Genomic DNA, 14,244 nt, shown 5'->3' with positions numbered 1-14,244 from the left:
TTCCAATAGTTTGTCCCACCTCAAACATTTCTCTCTAGAAATACCTCTGTCAAGCAGCAGAGCACATCCATAGAGACTCATTGAAAAGTAAACAGGTGGGGGAAAGGGGTTTGGGGAATGATGTGGAAAGAAGGTTTGTAGAGAAGTGTTAGAAAGAAAAGAGGGATAATATACAACAGTAGAGAATAAAGGGTCAAAAAGATACACCCATGTGGACAGAGATGATAATCAGGCCAATGACTTGCAATTGGCTCACCTTCATTCACTACAAATGCAAGCAGCAAAGATGCCAGTTTTACAAAGTGCTAAACCCAATGGAAATTTGCTCAATGTTAGGGGTGCTCAAATACCCACAGCACACAGAGAGCTGACTCTTATGGCTAGCAGTCCCAAAAGACAAGTGAGGTTGGTGTCTGTATGCTCTAAAACAGTTGTATGTGTTGACATTTAAATGTTCCACCCTGCACGTTAGTATGATTGTGAAATCAATTCTACCTGTACTGAGCACCGCACTGTCCACATCCACACCATGCCCCTTTGTCATGACTCTTTTTTAGAAGGTGATATCTTTACCTAGCTGGGACATTCACCTATAAATCATGGCCTTATATAAATCATTGTTTCCACATGCATTCTGTTTACACCTGGAAATCATGAATGTCTTCTAAAATAACTACCCTAATGTCTCTATTATAATATAACCTACGTATTATCACATTTCATCCATTCATCACTCTTTCCAGGTCCACAGTTGCCATATCTGTCACCAATGATATTCAGTGCAGTATAGCATGCCTTGATGCACCTTTAGCACCTAAAAGATAGAAAACAAGAGTAAAAAGAAAAATTAAACAAGACAAAATTAAACAGTTTTCTATTTCTAATGTTGAGAGTAATTTTCAAAGCTTTTCCCATGCTATTTATTTCCATTTAGGCTTTGATATCTCCTTTCTCCTCCTCAGGAGACCAAAAATAGCTTTGTATTTCAAAATTAAAGGTAACAATAAAAATAATGATATAGTACGGTAAGAATTATATACTACGGTATAGAAATAATTTTTTAAAATATTCCTAATATTCCTCTATCTTGACTTGTTGCCTAAAGGAAAAACACCATTGAAAGTTTCCCCACCTTTACTAAATATAAAAATAACTGTTCATAGTAATGGGTACAGTACTGTATATACTGTATATATAAACTGAGATTTTTTTGGTTACAAAAAAAGACCAAAAAATGGGGGGCTTGGTTTATATTGAGAATCTCATCTCACAACTCCACCTGAAAACCAGCATTTAATCTTCAAACCCACCTTGCCCTCCTGCAGTAACCCTCATATCTCACCTTCGCCTCCCCCGATGACCCACATTTCTTCTTAACACTGCACCTCCGAAGCAAATGACATTTCCTGCTTCCTCCATCCCCTACCTCGATGACCAGCATTTATTTCTCAAAACACTCTGCTACCATCACAGCCACAACCATTTCCCACTCACCCACTTGATAAACAGTTTGTCACTTGCTTCTCCAGCAGATGCTGACACAATTATTCACTGATTGGATCAGAGCAGGGCATTGAGAATCTGCACATGCTCTTAGGCCTACCAGCTCCCACCCTCTCTGGGAGTGGGCGGCGGCAGTGACAGGGGGTTGAGAAGCAAATCCCGGTCAGTAGGGATGTGTGGAAGTGAATGCAGGAAATGTTGGCTGCTGGGGTGGCAATAGAAGCATACATATACCTCATTATTTATAAAGATTCTCTTTCTCCACTTCCAGGTTGATCTATAGGACTGTGACGCTTGAATATAACCCCCCCCCCCCCCAGTTTACACTTGAGTTAACAGTTTTCCCCTCTTTTGGGGGAGAAAAACTGTTATCTCAGTTTATACTCAGGTTTATGTTCTATACAGTATTTATAGAGTTGGCCTTTAGGAGAATAAATTTTGTAATACAGATTGGCCAAAGTGCCCATCCCGTCTGGAGAAAGACTCCAGACAATAGTGAGACATGAGGTATGAACTGAGGACCAGGTGGCAGCTTTACAGATTTCTTCAATGGAAGTAGATCTGAGGAAAGCTACAGAAGCTGCCATAGCTCTAATTTTGTGGGCTGTGACACAATCTCCAGTGCCAATCCAGTCAGAGCATAACAGAACGATATACAGGCAGCCAGCCATTTGGAAATCGTTCTCTTGGAAACAGGATGCTCCAACTTGTTTGGATCGAATGAGATGAAGAGTTGGGGGAAGTACAATAAGGCTTTGTCCTGTTGATGTAATAGGCTAAAGCACGTTTACAGTCCAGTGTGAGCAAAGTGGTTTCTCCAGCGTGAGAATAAGGCTTAGTAAAAAACACTGGGAGAACAATCGATTTATTGAGATGAAACTCCATGACAACTTTCGGTAGAAACTTTGGATGGGTGCGCAGAACCACTTTATTATGGTGAAAAACTGTGAAGGGTGGATCTGCCACCAGTGCTTGTAACTCACTGACTCTCCTGCAGAGGTGAGAGCAATAAGGAAGACATCCCTCCGTTTCTTTTAAAAAAAATTTTTTCTTGTTTTCGGCCCTTTCATACACACCCTTATACTAAATAGTCTTAACTCTGGTCTATTACCTTCTGCATGGAAAACTGCCACAATTCTGTCAATAATAAAAGATTATAAATCCAGCCTCAAATTACCGTCCTATAGTCAACATTCCATTCCTAGTGAAACTAACTGAAAGGATAGTATTTGATCAACTATCAGATTTCGTCGAATCAACTAACGCTCTACATCCAAACCAGGAAAAATCATTCTACAGAGTATTCGCTGATTGGCTTAACTGCAAACATACTCTATTATCTAGATCACCGTAACTCTGTAATTCTTTTTTCTCTTGATTTGTCAGAAGCATTTGATACTATTGATCATGTTTTACTCCTCAACAGACTAAAGGCCATAGGCATCTGTGATCAAATACATGATTGGTTCAGATCTTTTTTGTCTAACCACTCTTCTGTAGTTACTTTTAATGATTCTGTCTCTAAACCCTTTACCCTGAAGTATGATATTTCCACAAGGATCTATCCTATCTCCACTTTTGTTCAATATCTTTCTGTCTCCTCTATTAACCTTATGTCCGTCCATAGGCCTTACCATCTTCACTTACGCCGACGACATTCAACTCTCCCACTCTCTAAATCCAGAAAATAAAGAGGAAATACTAGAGATCAATTCAAAATTAGAGAAGGTTAAACAATGGCTTAGTTTCCCACATGTTAGCCCCTAAACATACAAAAAACAAAAGCTCTGTTATTCCCATGAAAACAGGGAATAAATTTGAGTGCCCCCTTTACTCTTGATAACACTTACCTGGAGCTTGTATCATCCTTAAAAATACTAGGTGTCATCATCAATAACAAATTTTCTTACCATGAGCATATAAGTAACATCGTAAAATTTTGCTTTTACAGATTACAAATGATTCGGTCAATCATTATTAATAAATATTACACAAAAGGAAAAGAAAAGATTACAAATCATCTAGAGCACTGCCGTCAAATTTATTCATAATGGTAAAAAATATGATCACGTTACTTCTTTTCTGATCAAATCGCACTGGCTTCCCATTAGCCATCATATCACTTATAAAATTTTATTATTAGTATTCAAAACCCTTGATACTAACGAACCCCAATTTATTAATAAATCACTTATTCCTTATAGCACGTCACGTTCCCTTCGGTCTACTAACCAAAAAACTCTTTTTTTAAATTATTATTATTTATTTATATAATTTTATAATATTACCAAGCATATACATCTTGTACAGTAAAGTGAGATCAATAACATAATAAACTAAGTTTCCAAAATTGAGATATACCATAATACATAATTCAATTTGAAAATAAAGATACATAAATGAAGTAATAAATGATCTAATTGATCACACACTAGTCCTCCATGTATTGGTTCCAAGATTTAAAGAGTAGAGCAAATATAAATCAAATAGGTTAATAGGAAAACCATGTCTTACTACAGTGCAGGGAGCTAACCTTCCATGGGCGCTGTTATTCCTTTCTCAAGACATTTCGCTGAGAGAAAACTTATCAGATGAGACGGCTCTAAAAAAATATACTTCAAAGATAAATATCTGACTACACGTTTACATGGATATCTCAAAAAGAAAATACCCACTAACCAAAAACTCTATTGGAACTCGACGACAAGACACGTTTCGGTGAAGGCTCCACAACTTTGGAACACTTTACCTCAGCAACTGAGAGAGGAAAATAATCTGAGTCATTTTAAAAGTAATTTAAAAAGCTTTCTTTTTAAGATGCTTTAATCTATAAATTATGTTTAAAAAATTTTACACTATCTTCTAGGTTTACACCTTCCCTCTCCTAATGTTTCTTTTTTTCCATTTATGATTCTCTTCTGTACCCTAAAAATACTAAATTGTAGTTCCGCCCTTTCTTTTTTTTTTTTTTTTTTCACCTAGTGTTTTGGTCATTCTGTTTGTCTGTTGGTTCTTAACTACTGTTTTAAAAATTTTTAAGCATTATGTTAAAATAAATGTTATTTTTTGTTGTAACTCGCTTAGTAAAAATTAAATTAAGCGATTCATCGAATTAAAATAAAACTTGAACTTGAAACTTGAGATGAGCTGTGGCCATTGGTTCAAATGGTAGCTTCATCAAAACTGGAAAGAACTACATTAAGGTCCCAGACAACAGGTGGAGACTTAAGAGGTGGTTTTACATTGAAAAGTCCTTTCATGAAACTGGAGACCAAAGGATGAGCAGTACGAGGTTTTCCCATTGACTGGCATGTGAAAGCTGTAATAGCACCGAGATGGATTCTAATAGATGTAGACTTGAGACCAGAATCAGATAAATGAAGAAGATAATCTAACACCAATTCCACTGCCAGTGAAGTGGGATCATGATGATGAAGAAGACACCAGGAAGAGAACCTAGTCTACTTTTGTTGGAGGTATTCCCCTATATGTTCAGGAAGGAATAGAATCTGTAAGAGAGACTATGATGGAAGAGAAAGAGAAGCTGGAATCCCTCTGGATAAAGATTCCCAGACACAACAGTGCTGACACAAAGATTGGTCTTTACTACCGACCGCCAGGACAGAGGGAGGAAACAGACTCAGAAATGATAGAGGAAATTAGACACGAATGTAAGACAGGTAATGTCCCGGGGATAGACTGGACCTGGGAACCTACTAACTGTGGCAAGGAGGCAAAGTTCCTGAAGTGCTAGGGAACTGCTTCCTGGAACAATTGGTGGGAGAGTCGACAAGAGGAAATATCACATTGGACTTGGTCCTAAATGGCATTACAGGACCAGCAAAGGAAGTAGAAGTCACGGTCCCCACTGGGGACGAGCGATCACAACATGATCAACTTCAAACTCGATGTCGGGAAGGAGAAAGGTACGAAAACCTCAGCCTCGACTTTAAACTTTAAAAGGGGAAGATACGATAGCAAGAGAGCCATGGTGAAACAACGGATCAAGAAAAAGATAAGCACAAAGCCTCTACATTCCGCGGATGCCCAAAGCAAAGAAAACTAAAGGCAAAAGAGAGCCGGCGTGGCTCACTAAAGAGGTGAAGGAAGCCATAAAAGAAAAGAAGGACTCCTTTAAAACATGGAAACACACGAAAACAACCGATGCTTGGAGCAAACACAAAGATGATCAGAAGAAGTGTCACAGGGCGGTGAGGGATGGCAAAAAGGAATATGAGGAGAAAATAGTGCATGAGGCCAAAAACCTCAAGCCCTTCTTTAGGTACGTTAAAGGAAGGAAACCCACAAAAGAGGCAGTGGGACCGCTGGGGAAGGAAAGGATACATCAAGGAAGACAAACAAATTGCAGACAGACTAAAATCCTTCTTTGCATCTGTCTTTACAAAGGAGGACATCGCAACAATTCCAGAAGCAGTGAAAGTGTTCAAAGGAGTAACAGAGGACAGCCTCACCACAGTAGAAGTGAACTTGGACTAGATTTACCGCCAGATAGACAAACTCAAAAGTGATAAATCTCCTGGACCAGACGGAATTCATCCGAGAGTCTTGAAAGAACTGAAAGTGGAAATCAGAGAACTATTGCAAAAACTTGCCAACTTGTCAATCAAAACAGGACAGAGATAGCGAACGTCATGCCGATATTTAAAAAAGGATTGAGAGGAGTGCCAGGCAACTATAGACCTGTGAGTCTCACGTCAGTCCCTGGGAAGATGGTTGAGGCACTGATCAAGGATAGCATAATCCGGCACTTAAACACACACCGCCTGATGAGAGCCAGCCAACATGGATTCAGGAAAGGGAAGTCGTGTTTGACGAACCTACTTCAATTTTTTGAGACAGTGAACAGACAAATTGATAATGGAGAACCGATGGATATTATATACTTGGATTTTCAGAAAGCGTTTGACAAGGTTCCACATGTTAGACTTCTCAGGAAACTGCAAGGCCATGGAATAGGAGATATACTAAGATGGATAGACAAATGGCTGGAGAACAGAAGGCAGTGAGTGGGCATAAATGGGAAGTTCTCAGACTGGGAGAAGGTGACTAGAAATGTACCCCAGGGCTCGGTACTTGGGCCCATCTTATTTAATATTTTCATCAATGACCTAGAGGATGGAACATCCAGTGAGATCATCAAGTTTGCAGATCACACAAAAGCTATGCCGGGCAATCAAATCGCAGAAGGACAGTGAGGAAACTCCAGAGCGACTTGAGTCGATTGGAGAAATGGGCAGATAAATGGCAGATGAAGTTTAATGTGGAAAAATGCAAAGTGATGCACTTAGGCAAAAAGAATAAGGAACACAAATATAGTATGTTCAGGCGCAACTCTGGGAAAAACCGAACAGGAAAAGGACCTGGGTGTACTAAATGATAGGATCCTGAAACCGTTGGCGCAATGTGCGGCGGTGGCGAAGAAAAGCAAATAGAATGTTAGGCATAATAAAGAATGGAATCACGAGTAGTTCAGAGAAAGTAATAATGCCGCTTATAGAGCAATAGTCAGACCCACACTTGGAATACTGCGGTCCAACATTGGTCTCCATACCTAAAGAAGGATACAAAACTGCTGGAGAGAGTGTAGAGACGAGCAACAAAGCTCGTGAAAGATATGGAAAACCTGTATTACGAGGAACGACTTAAGAGACTGAGGTTGTTCTCCCTTGAGAAGAGGAGACTGCAAGGGGATCTGATCGAGACTTTCAAAATACTGAAAGGAATCGACAAAATAGAGCAGGAAAAACAGTTATTTACAATGTCCAATGTGACACGGACTGAAGCTGAGAGAGACAGGTCCAGGACAAATATCAGGAGGTTCTGTTTCACGCAGCAAGTAGTGGACATCTGGAATGCTCTCCCAGAAGAGGTAATTGTGGAATCCACCATTCTAGGATTTAAGGGTAAGCTAGACGTACATCTCCTATGAGTGGCATAGAGTGATACGGGTAAGGGTACACTAGATGCACATCTCCTTAAGAGAAGCACAGAGTGATATGGGGACTAAAACTATGCCAGGGTACACCTGGAAGGGCCTCCGCGTAGTGCGGATTGCCGGACTTGATGGACCCTAAGGTCTGATCCGGAGATGGCAATTCTTATGTTCTTATAACATTGCTTGAGAGGCATCAATAATATGTCAAAAAGGCTGAGAAAGATGTAAATCAGAAGAATTCAGCCCGAGAGAAACAAAGCTGTCAGGTGTAATGATTTCAGGTTGGGAAGTAGAAGAGGATTCTTGATGCTGAGTAAGCAGAGTAGGAAAAACTGGAAGAGGTATTGGTACCCTGGAGCTGAATTGAAGTAGAAGGGAGAGAACCAAAGCTGTCTGGGCCACTGTGGAGCAATAAGGATCATGGTGGCCACCTCTTGTTTGAGTTTGAACAGAGTCCTCAACATGACAGGAATCAGAGGGAATACATTTAGAAACAGGGCCCATCCAATCCAGGATAAAGGCATCGGCTTCCAGACGGAGAGGAGAGTAAAGTCTAGAGCAAAAACTGGGGCAACTGGTGATTGTGATGAGCTGTAAACAAGTCCACTTGAGGAGTGCCCCATTGAGCAAAGATGGCCTGAAGGAGTTGCAGAGTTAAGAGTTCATTCGTGACATTGAAGGATTCTGCTGAGGTTGTCTGCTAGTGAATTCTTCTCCCCTTGAATGTAGACAGCCTTAAGAAAAGGTTGCGAGCTGTTGCCCAAGTCCCAGATTTTCTGGGCCTCCTGACATAACAGGAGAGAGCCCATACCTCCTTGCTTTTTATGTAGTACATTGATTGTCCGTGCGAAGGAGGAGGACTTGGGGGCAGAGATGATGGAAGGCCTTGAGGGCATAATACATTGCTCTGAGCTCTAGGAAATTGATGTGAAATTTCTGCTCCCTGAGTCTGGAAGATCATCCATATGTGCCTCCCAAGCATAAGGGGATGCATCTGTCGTGATGACCTTGTGATGAGGGGGTAAGTGAGAAATGAGACCTCTGGATAGATTGGAGGAGGTCATCTACCATTGAAGCGACCTGCAGAAGAGATGATGTTACAGATATATGTTGTGAGAGACCGATCCGTACTTGAGACCACTGAGAGGCAAGGGTCCACTGAGGAGTGCATAGGTGTAGTCTTGCCAGTGGTGTCACATGTACAGTGGAAGCTATTTGGCCTAGCAGAACCATCGTGTGTCTTGCTGTGATGGACTGAAGAGGAAAACAATTGCTGATACAGATGGATGAGAGCTTGAAGGCGATACAGAGAGAAAAACGCTCTCATGAGAGTGGTGTCTAGAATAGATCCAATGAACAGAAGACATTGAGTCGGAATGAGGTGTGATTTGGGGAAGCTGATTTTGAAATACTAGAACTTGAATAAAGTACATGGTCTGAGATATTGCTCGAACCACTTCCTGAGAGGAAATAGCCTTGACCAACCAGTCGTCCATGCAGGGAAAGACTTGAAGGCCGTGCGATCCAAGAGATGCAGCCACTACAATCAGGCACTTCGTGAAGACTCTGGGAGAAGATGCCAGACCGAAGGGAAGGACTTTGTACTGGTAGTGACGTTGAGTTATCTGCAAATGGATGTATTTCCTGAAAGCTGGATGAATTGGGATATGTGTGTAGACTTACTTGAGATCCAGAGAGCATAAGCAGCCATTCTGATTGAGGAGGGGATAAAGCAGGACGAGGGAAAGCATCTGAAATTTTGTCCTTGACTAGAAATTTGTTGAGAGCTCTGAGATCCAGAATGGGTCGTAGTCCTCCCATCTTCTTTGGAACTAAGAAATAAAGGGAGTAGAATCCCTGGTTTTGCTGAGAGAGGGGAACTTGCTTGATGGCATTCAGCAGGAGAAGGGCTTGAACCTCCTGAAGAAAAAGGGAGGACTGGGCAGGTTCCAAAGCAGACTCTCTTGGAGGATTGTCTGGAGGCAGGGTGTGGAAAATGGAGAGTGTAACCCTGATGAATGATGGTGAGGACCCAGAGGTCTGATGTTATAAGCTCCCAGTGAGCGATGAAAAACTGAAGATGGTCTCTGATGGGCGAGGCAAAGACTGTAAGATGTTGACGGTGGCTATTCTCTGAAGAAACACATCAAAAAGGCTGTGTAGGATTTTGGGGAGCAGCCTGTGGTTTCTATTGTTGACAGGGTTGCTGTTTCTGTCTCCTGGGTTGAAACTGAGCAGGAGGATCAGGTTTAGCAGCAAACCTTCTCTGGTAAGAAGAAGCCGGTCTGAAGGGACGAGAAGGTGGAGGCTTACCAGAGTGTCCCATTTGGTCTCATGAGCTGACAACTTTTGAGTAGCCATGGAGGGACCAAAAATTGTTGACATTAGAGTGTCCATGGAGGGACCAAAAAGTTAATCTCCCAGACAAGGAGCATTTGCAAGCCTGTCTTGAGACATCCAGCTCAGATACACAAAGCCAGGCCAGGCGTCTCATGTTACAAACAATGCTGCAGCACGGGAGGTGAGTTCAAATATATCGTAGGTAGAACGAACCATATGTTTTCGCAACTGAAAAAGATCAGAAACATGATGCTGAAAAGCAGGAAGTTTGCGTTCCAGAATGTATTTTTGGAAATTTGGAAATTGTTTTATTATGTTTGAGGTAAAACGAAAAATGAAAGTTATAGTTGGCTAAAATGGCATTTTGGTACAGGCGTTTGCCAAACTGATCCATGGCTTTGCCCTCTCTGCCAGGGGGTACAGAGGCGTAAACACTATTCCCCAAAGACTTCTTCAGTGTAGACTCATGAGGAACTCCATGATTTTTGCTTCCTCCAGAGGGTTGGGCTGCTCACTGGGGATATATGTTTACTGTGCATTGATATTTCGAGAGTGGCCAAGCAAAGGAGCTCACCCATGGGAGAGACTGAGCGACTTGTTGGTCCACAGTTGAACTTCAAAGATAGCAACATACATACGCAATGTTTACCTTCCAAACACACTCAGGATGGTACATAATGGCACATGTTCCCAAAATATAAGGTCAAACCACCCAAGTTTATTGAGTAAACATTAACACAATGAACAACACTCTTGAAATATCAACGCACAGTAAACATATATCCCCAGTGAGCAGTCCAACCCTCTGGAGGAAGCAAAAAGCATGGAGTTATTTTAAAGTCAAGGGCCGGGACACAAGTTGCCTCTATTCCAATATGTATTCATTGAGGTAGGAAAAAGCCTCAGAGCCCCTCCTCCACCAACCAACACAGTGGCTATTTAAATGGAGGCTAAAGCGGGGTAAATTAAGTCACTGGCAGAAAGAAACCTCCTCAATTAATATTTTGACATATCCCTGGATACGGAGGAACCCACGGGTTTAAATTCCCGTACAGAGTGGCATCATATGATATGATATTGAAATGACGTCAGGTTTCTTTGAACCTTGTTAGCCAATTGTGAGGCAGGGAGGTTTGGTTATATTTGCGGGGTTTTCTCTGCATCCCATGTCTGAGTGGTGGCCACGATGAACAGTGGAACGTTTGGAGAAGCATGTACTAATTTCGGTTTATCACCATTTACAAACATTGTTTTTACAAATACAGGAGATATACGAATGATGTAGGGCACTTTTCCATGGGTTTTAGGACATATAACAACTTCACATCCTGAGGCAGCTGGATATTAGCGAAACGCTGGCCAGCATTGGTGTGTGGGGTGCTTCCAACTCAAACTTCAGATAAGTACTCCTTCAAATGAGTATTTTTTTATCATGGCAGTCTTATTTTGAAATCAAGAGGTTTGCATTGCACAAGGCTTTATTTTTTGCAAAATATTAATCGAGGAGGTTTTTTCTGTCAGTGACTTAATTTACCCCGTTGTAGCCTCCATTTAAATAGCCGCTGTTGGTTGGTGGAGAGGCTCTGAGGCTTTTTCCTACCTCAAAGAATATATATTGGAATAGAGGCTACTTGTGTGCCAGCCCTTGGTTTTGAAATAACTCCATGCTTTTTACTTCCACTGGAGGGTTGGGTTCTCACCGGGGTTATATGTTTACTGTGCGTTGATATTTTGAGAGTGTTGTTCATTGTATTGCCCAAAATATAAGGTTACATCTAGGTTATACAGGATGAATAAAACACTAGAGAAAAACAAATTATTATCAATATGTGAAAGTTCAGATACCGGGAAAATACCAGGCAGTTAGAGCAGATGTTCAGGGTAGAGAGTTGCACGGGAACAGAAATCAAACCCGTCCCCGGAAGAATCAAACCCATCCCTGCTAGGAGTCAAACCCGTCCCCACCTGTCCCCACTGGAATCAAATCCGTCCCCACCCATCCCTAAAAACTTCAGAAGTAGTTATTTCATTTAATTACATTTTTTACAAGGCTCTCTTTGGTTTATTGCCCTCTTATTTGGTATTTTACTTGAAATTGTTCAAGTCAAAAATTGCACCAGAAATTCAGGTATGTTCATCTTCCCTACCTCAAAAGCCTGTCGCTACAAAACCTTTTTGGACAGGACATTTGAATATCAAGCAGGGAAGATGAATTCCTGGATGAGTCCTTTGATTGCCAAAGCCTTTTCTTATCTTACATATAGGAAATTACTGAAAACTTACCTATTTGATAAATAAGAATGTTGATTCTTAGCATATTTACAATGGTGTATTTTATTAGGTTATGCATTTTTATTATACTTTTTAGCTGATGTTGTATTTAACTGATGTTGTATTTATAGTAGTAATGTGTTTTATGAAACTGTATTTTTTGCTGAAATGTGTCTCAGTTCATTTGCTGTGAACCGCCTAAAACTGCTGGTGGGGCAGTATACAAGAAAATAAATTATTATTATTATTATTATTATGCTACTGAATTAAAGGCTCTGGTAGAGACCCATTTACAAATAAGCAAAGACACTTTATTAATTTGGAAATATTAATTGGGAAGAATACATACTTTGTAAATGGGTTTCTACCAGAGCCTCTAATGTAAATATAAAATATAAATACTCTGCTGATGAGGACCCCCAAGCTGTCAGCTGAGGACTTCCTCTGCAGTTGGTCGGGGGTCCCTTTTGCCAAGCTTGGCAGGCAGCAGTAGTGTCTCTGAGTCAAAGATGCTGGCACCTCAGTGAATAATGGATGACTCCAGCGACTGCTGCGCTTGGTGGAGGGGAATTCTGGCTGTCTCTAGAGGAGGTCCTCTGCTGGCGGTGCTTGGGGATCCCCACCAGACACAGCAAGGGTCAGCAAGTACTTCAACACTGTGGAAATAAAACCAGATATGCATTTCCTTTTCTTTTTTTTTTATATTTTAATTTTTATTGATTTTTCAAACAATGCAAAGATATCATACAGCTCAAAATGAACACCATCCAAATTGCTAGAACATCAAATGTCAACAGGAAACAGTATAAGAACAAGACAGCCATTACTTACTGTCACCAATAATATCCCCTTTCCCCCTATCTACTAAAGACAACAACAGGATCGAGCATTCTTCCACCCCCTTATAAACTCAATTTCTGAATAATAATGTTCCAGGTTTTCACCAATTGCAAATAATATCCTCTATGTTTAGCCACATACAATTCCATTTTCCCCATTAATGACAGTTTCACTTTCCATTTGCTTAAATCAGGTACCAGGGGCTGTTTCCAGTAAGCAGATATGAGACATTTAATCGCTGCCAATCCCATACGCAGAACCCTGGTTTGCCATCTGGTCTCACATATATTAGACATCCCCAGTAAGCAGGTTTGAGGAGTAACAGCAAGAGGAACCACCAGGGTGTGCACCAATGATCCTATCACTGCCTGCCAACACGGAACTAACACTGAACACTCCCACCAGATATGCAAAAAGGTGCCCACTGCAGCGTGGCACAGCCAACATGTGGCCGACACCTGAGGATACATCTTATACAGCCTCTCTGGAGTATAATACCAACGACTCAAAACTTTATAGGCATTCTCCTGTATAAGGGCACAGGTAGACACCTTGGCCACCTCCTCACAGATGATCTCCCATTCTTTAGAGGTAAAGGAACAGTGTAGATCTCGCTCCCAATGACTACAAAAACCAAAATTCGGTAACACCCGTCCCCTTAAATATTGATAGATTATGGAGATAGGCCTGGGTACTCTCTGCAATGTTCCCCAGAGTTGTTCTAATTGTTCAGAATCAACCAGAGGAGTTGCAGCCCATCCTCTATCAATCATAAAGTGTTTTACTTGAAGATATGCCAAATAATCCCCTGTCTGCACCCCTGGAAGATGTTGCAAAGCCTCAAAAGATATCAAGGTCCCCATGCGCAAAAAATCTCAAAATGTACGCAGTCCCATTCTGCCCCACCTCTCAAAAACAGAGTTGGTTCTACCCACTCCAAATTGTGGCTCCTCCCTCAATGATGCTAAAGTGGAAGTCTTCCGCCCATTATTGCATATCTGTTTAGTTCTAGCCCATATTTTAATCAAATGCAAGATATAAAGATTGCCAGTCTCCGACTCCCATTGATGAACCGTCTGAGAAGACTAGAGTTTAGCAGCCAGTTGGCACTGAGGCACAAAATACTGTTCCAACTGAACTCCCCACTTATGGCACCTAGGTCCCACTCCAATAACATCTGAAGCTGTGCCGCCTGATAATACCAATAAAGTTTAGGAACCCCTTTCCCACCCCGAGCTCTATCCGCCCACATCACCTGCTGTGAGATTCTGGGTGCTCTATTCTGCCAAATGAATTTCCGGAGTTCCACTTGTAACATCTTAAACGTTTGGAGT

General features: G+C 41.2%; 1 long non-coding RNA gene across 1 annotated transcript in view; it reads right to left on the bottom strand.

The window, feature by feature from the left end:
• Window positions 1–723: 723 nt before the first annotated feature.
• The window catches only part of LOC117362861, a 74,882-nt gene continuing 61,361 nt past the window's right edge, over window positions 724–14,244 (bottom strand). Inside the window, exon 3 of the long non-coding RNA XR_004539940.1 lies at window positions 724–814. This is a non-coding gene — a long non-coding RNA (uncharacterized LOC117362861). The remainder of the gene's footprint in view (window positions 815–14,244) is intronic.

The sequence above is a fragment of the Geotrypetes seraphini genome, chromosome 6 (genome assembly GCF_902459505.1).
Source record: "Geotrypetes seraphini chromosome 6, aGeoSer1.1, whole genome shotgun sequence".
In the NCBI taxonomy this organism is placed as follows: Eukaryota; Metazoa; Chordata; class Amphibia; order Gymnophiona; family Dermophiidae; genus Geotrypetes; species Geotrypetes seraphini.
This window is presented reverse-complemented; position numbering and strand designations above follow the sequence as displayed.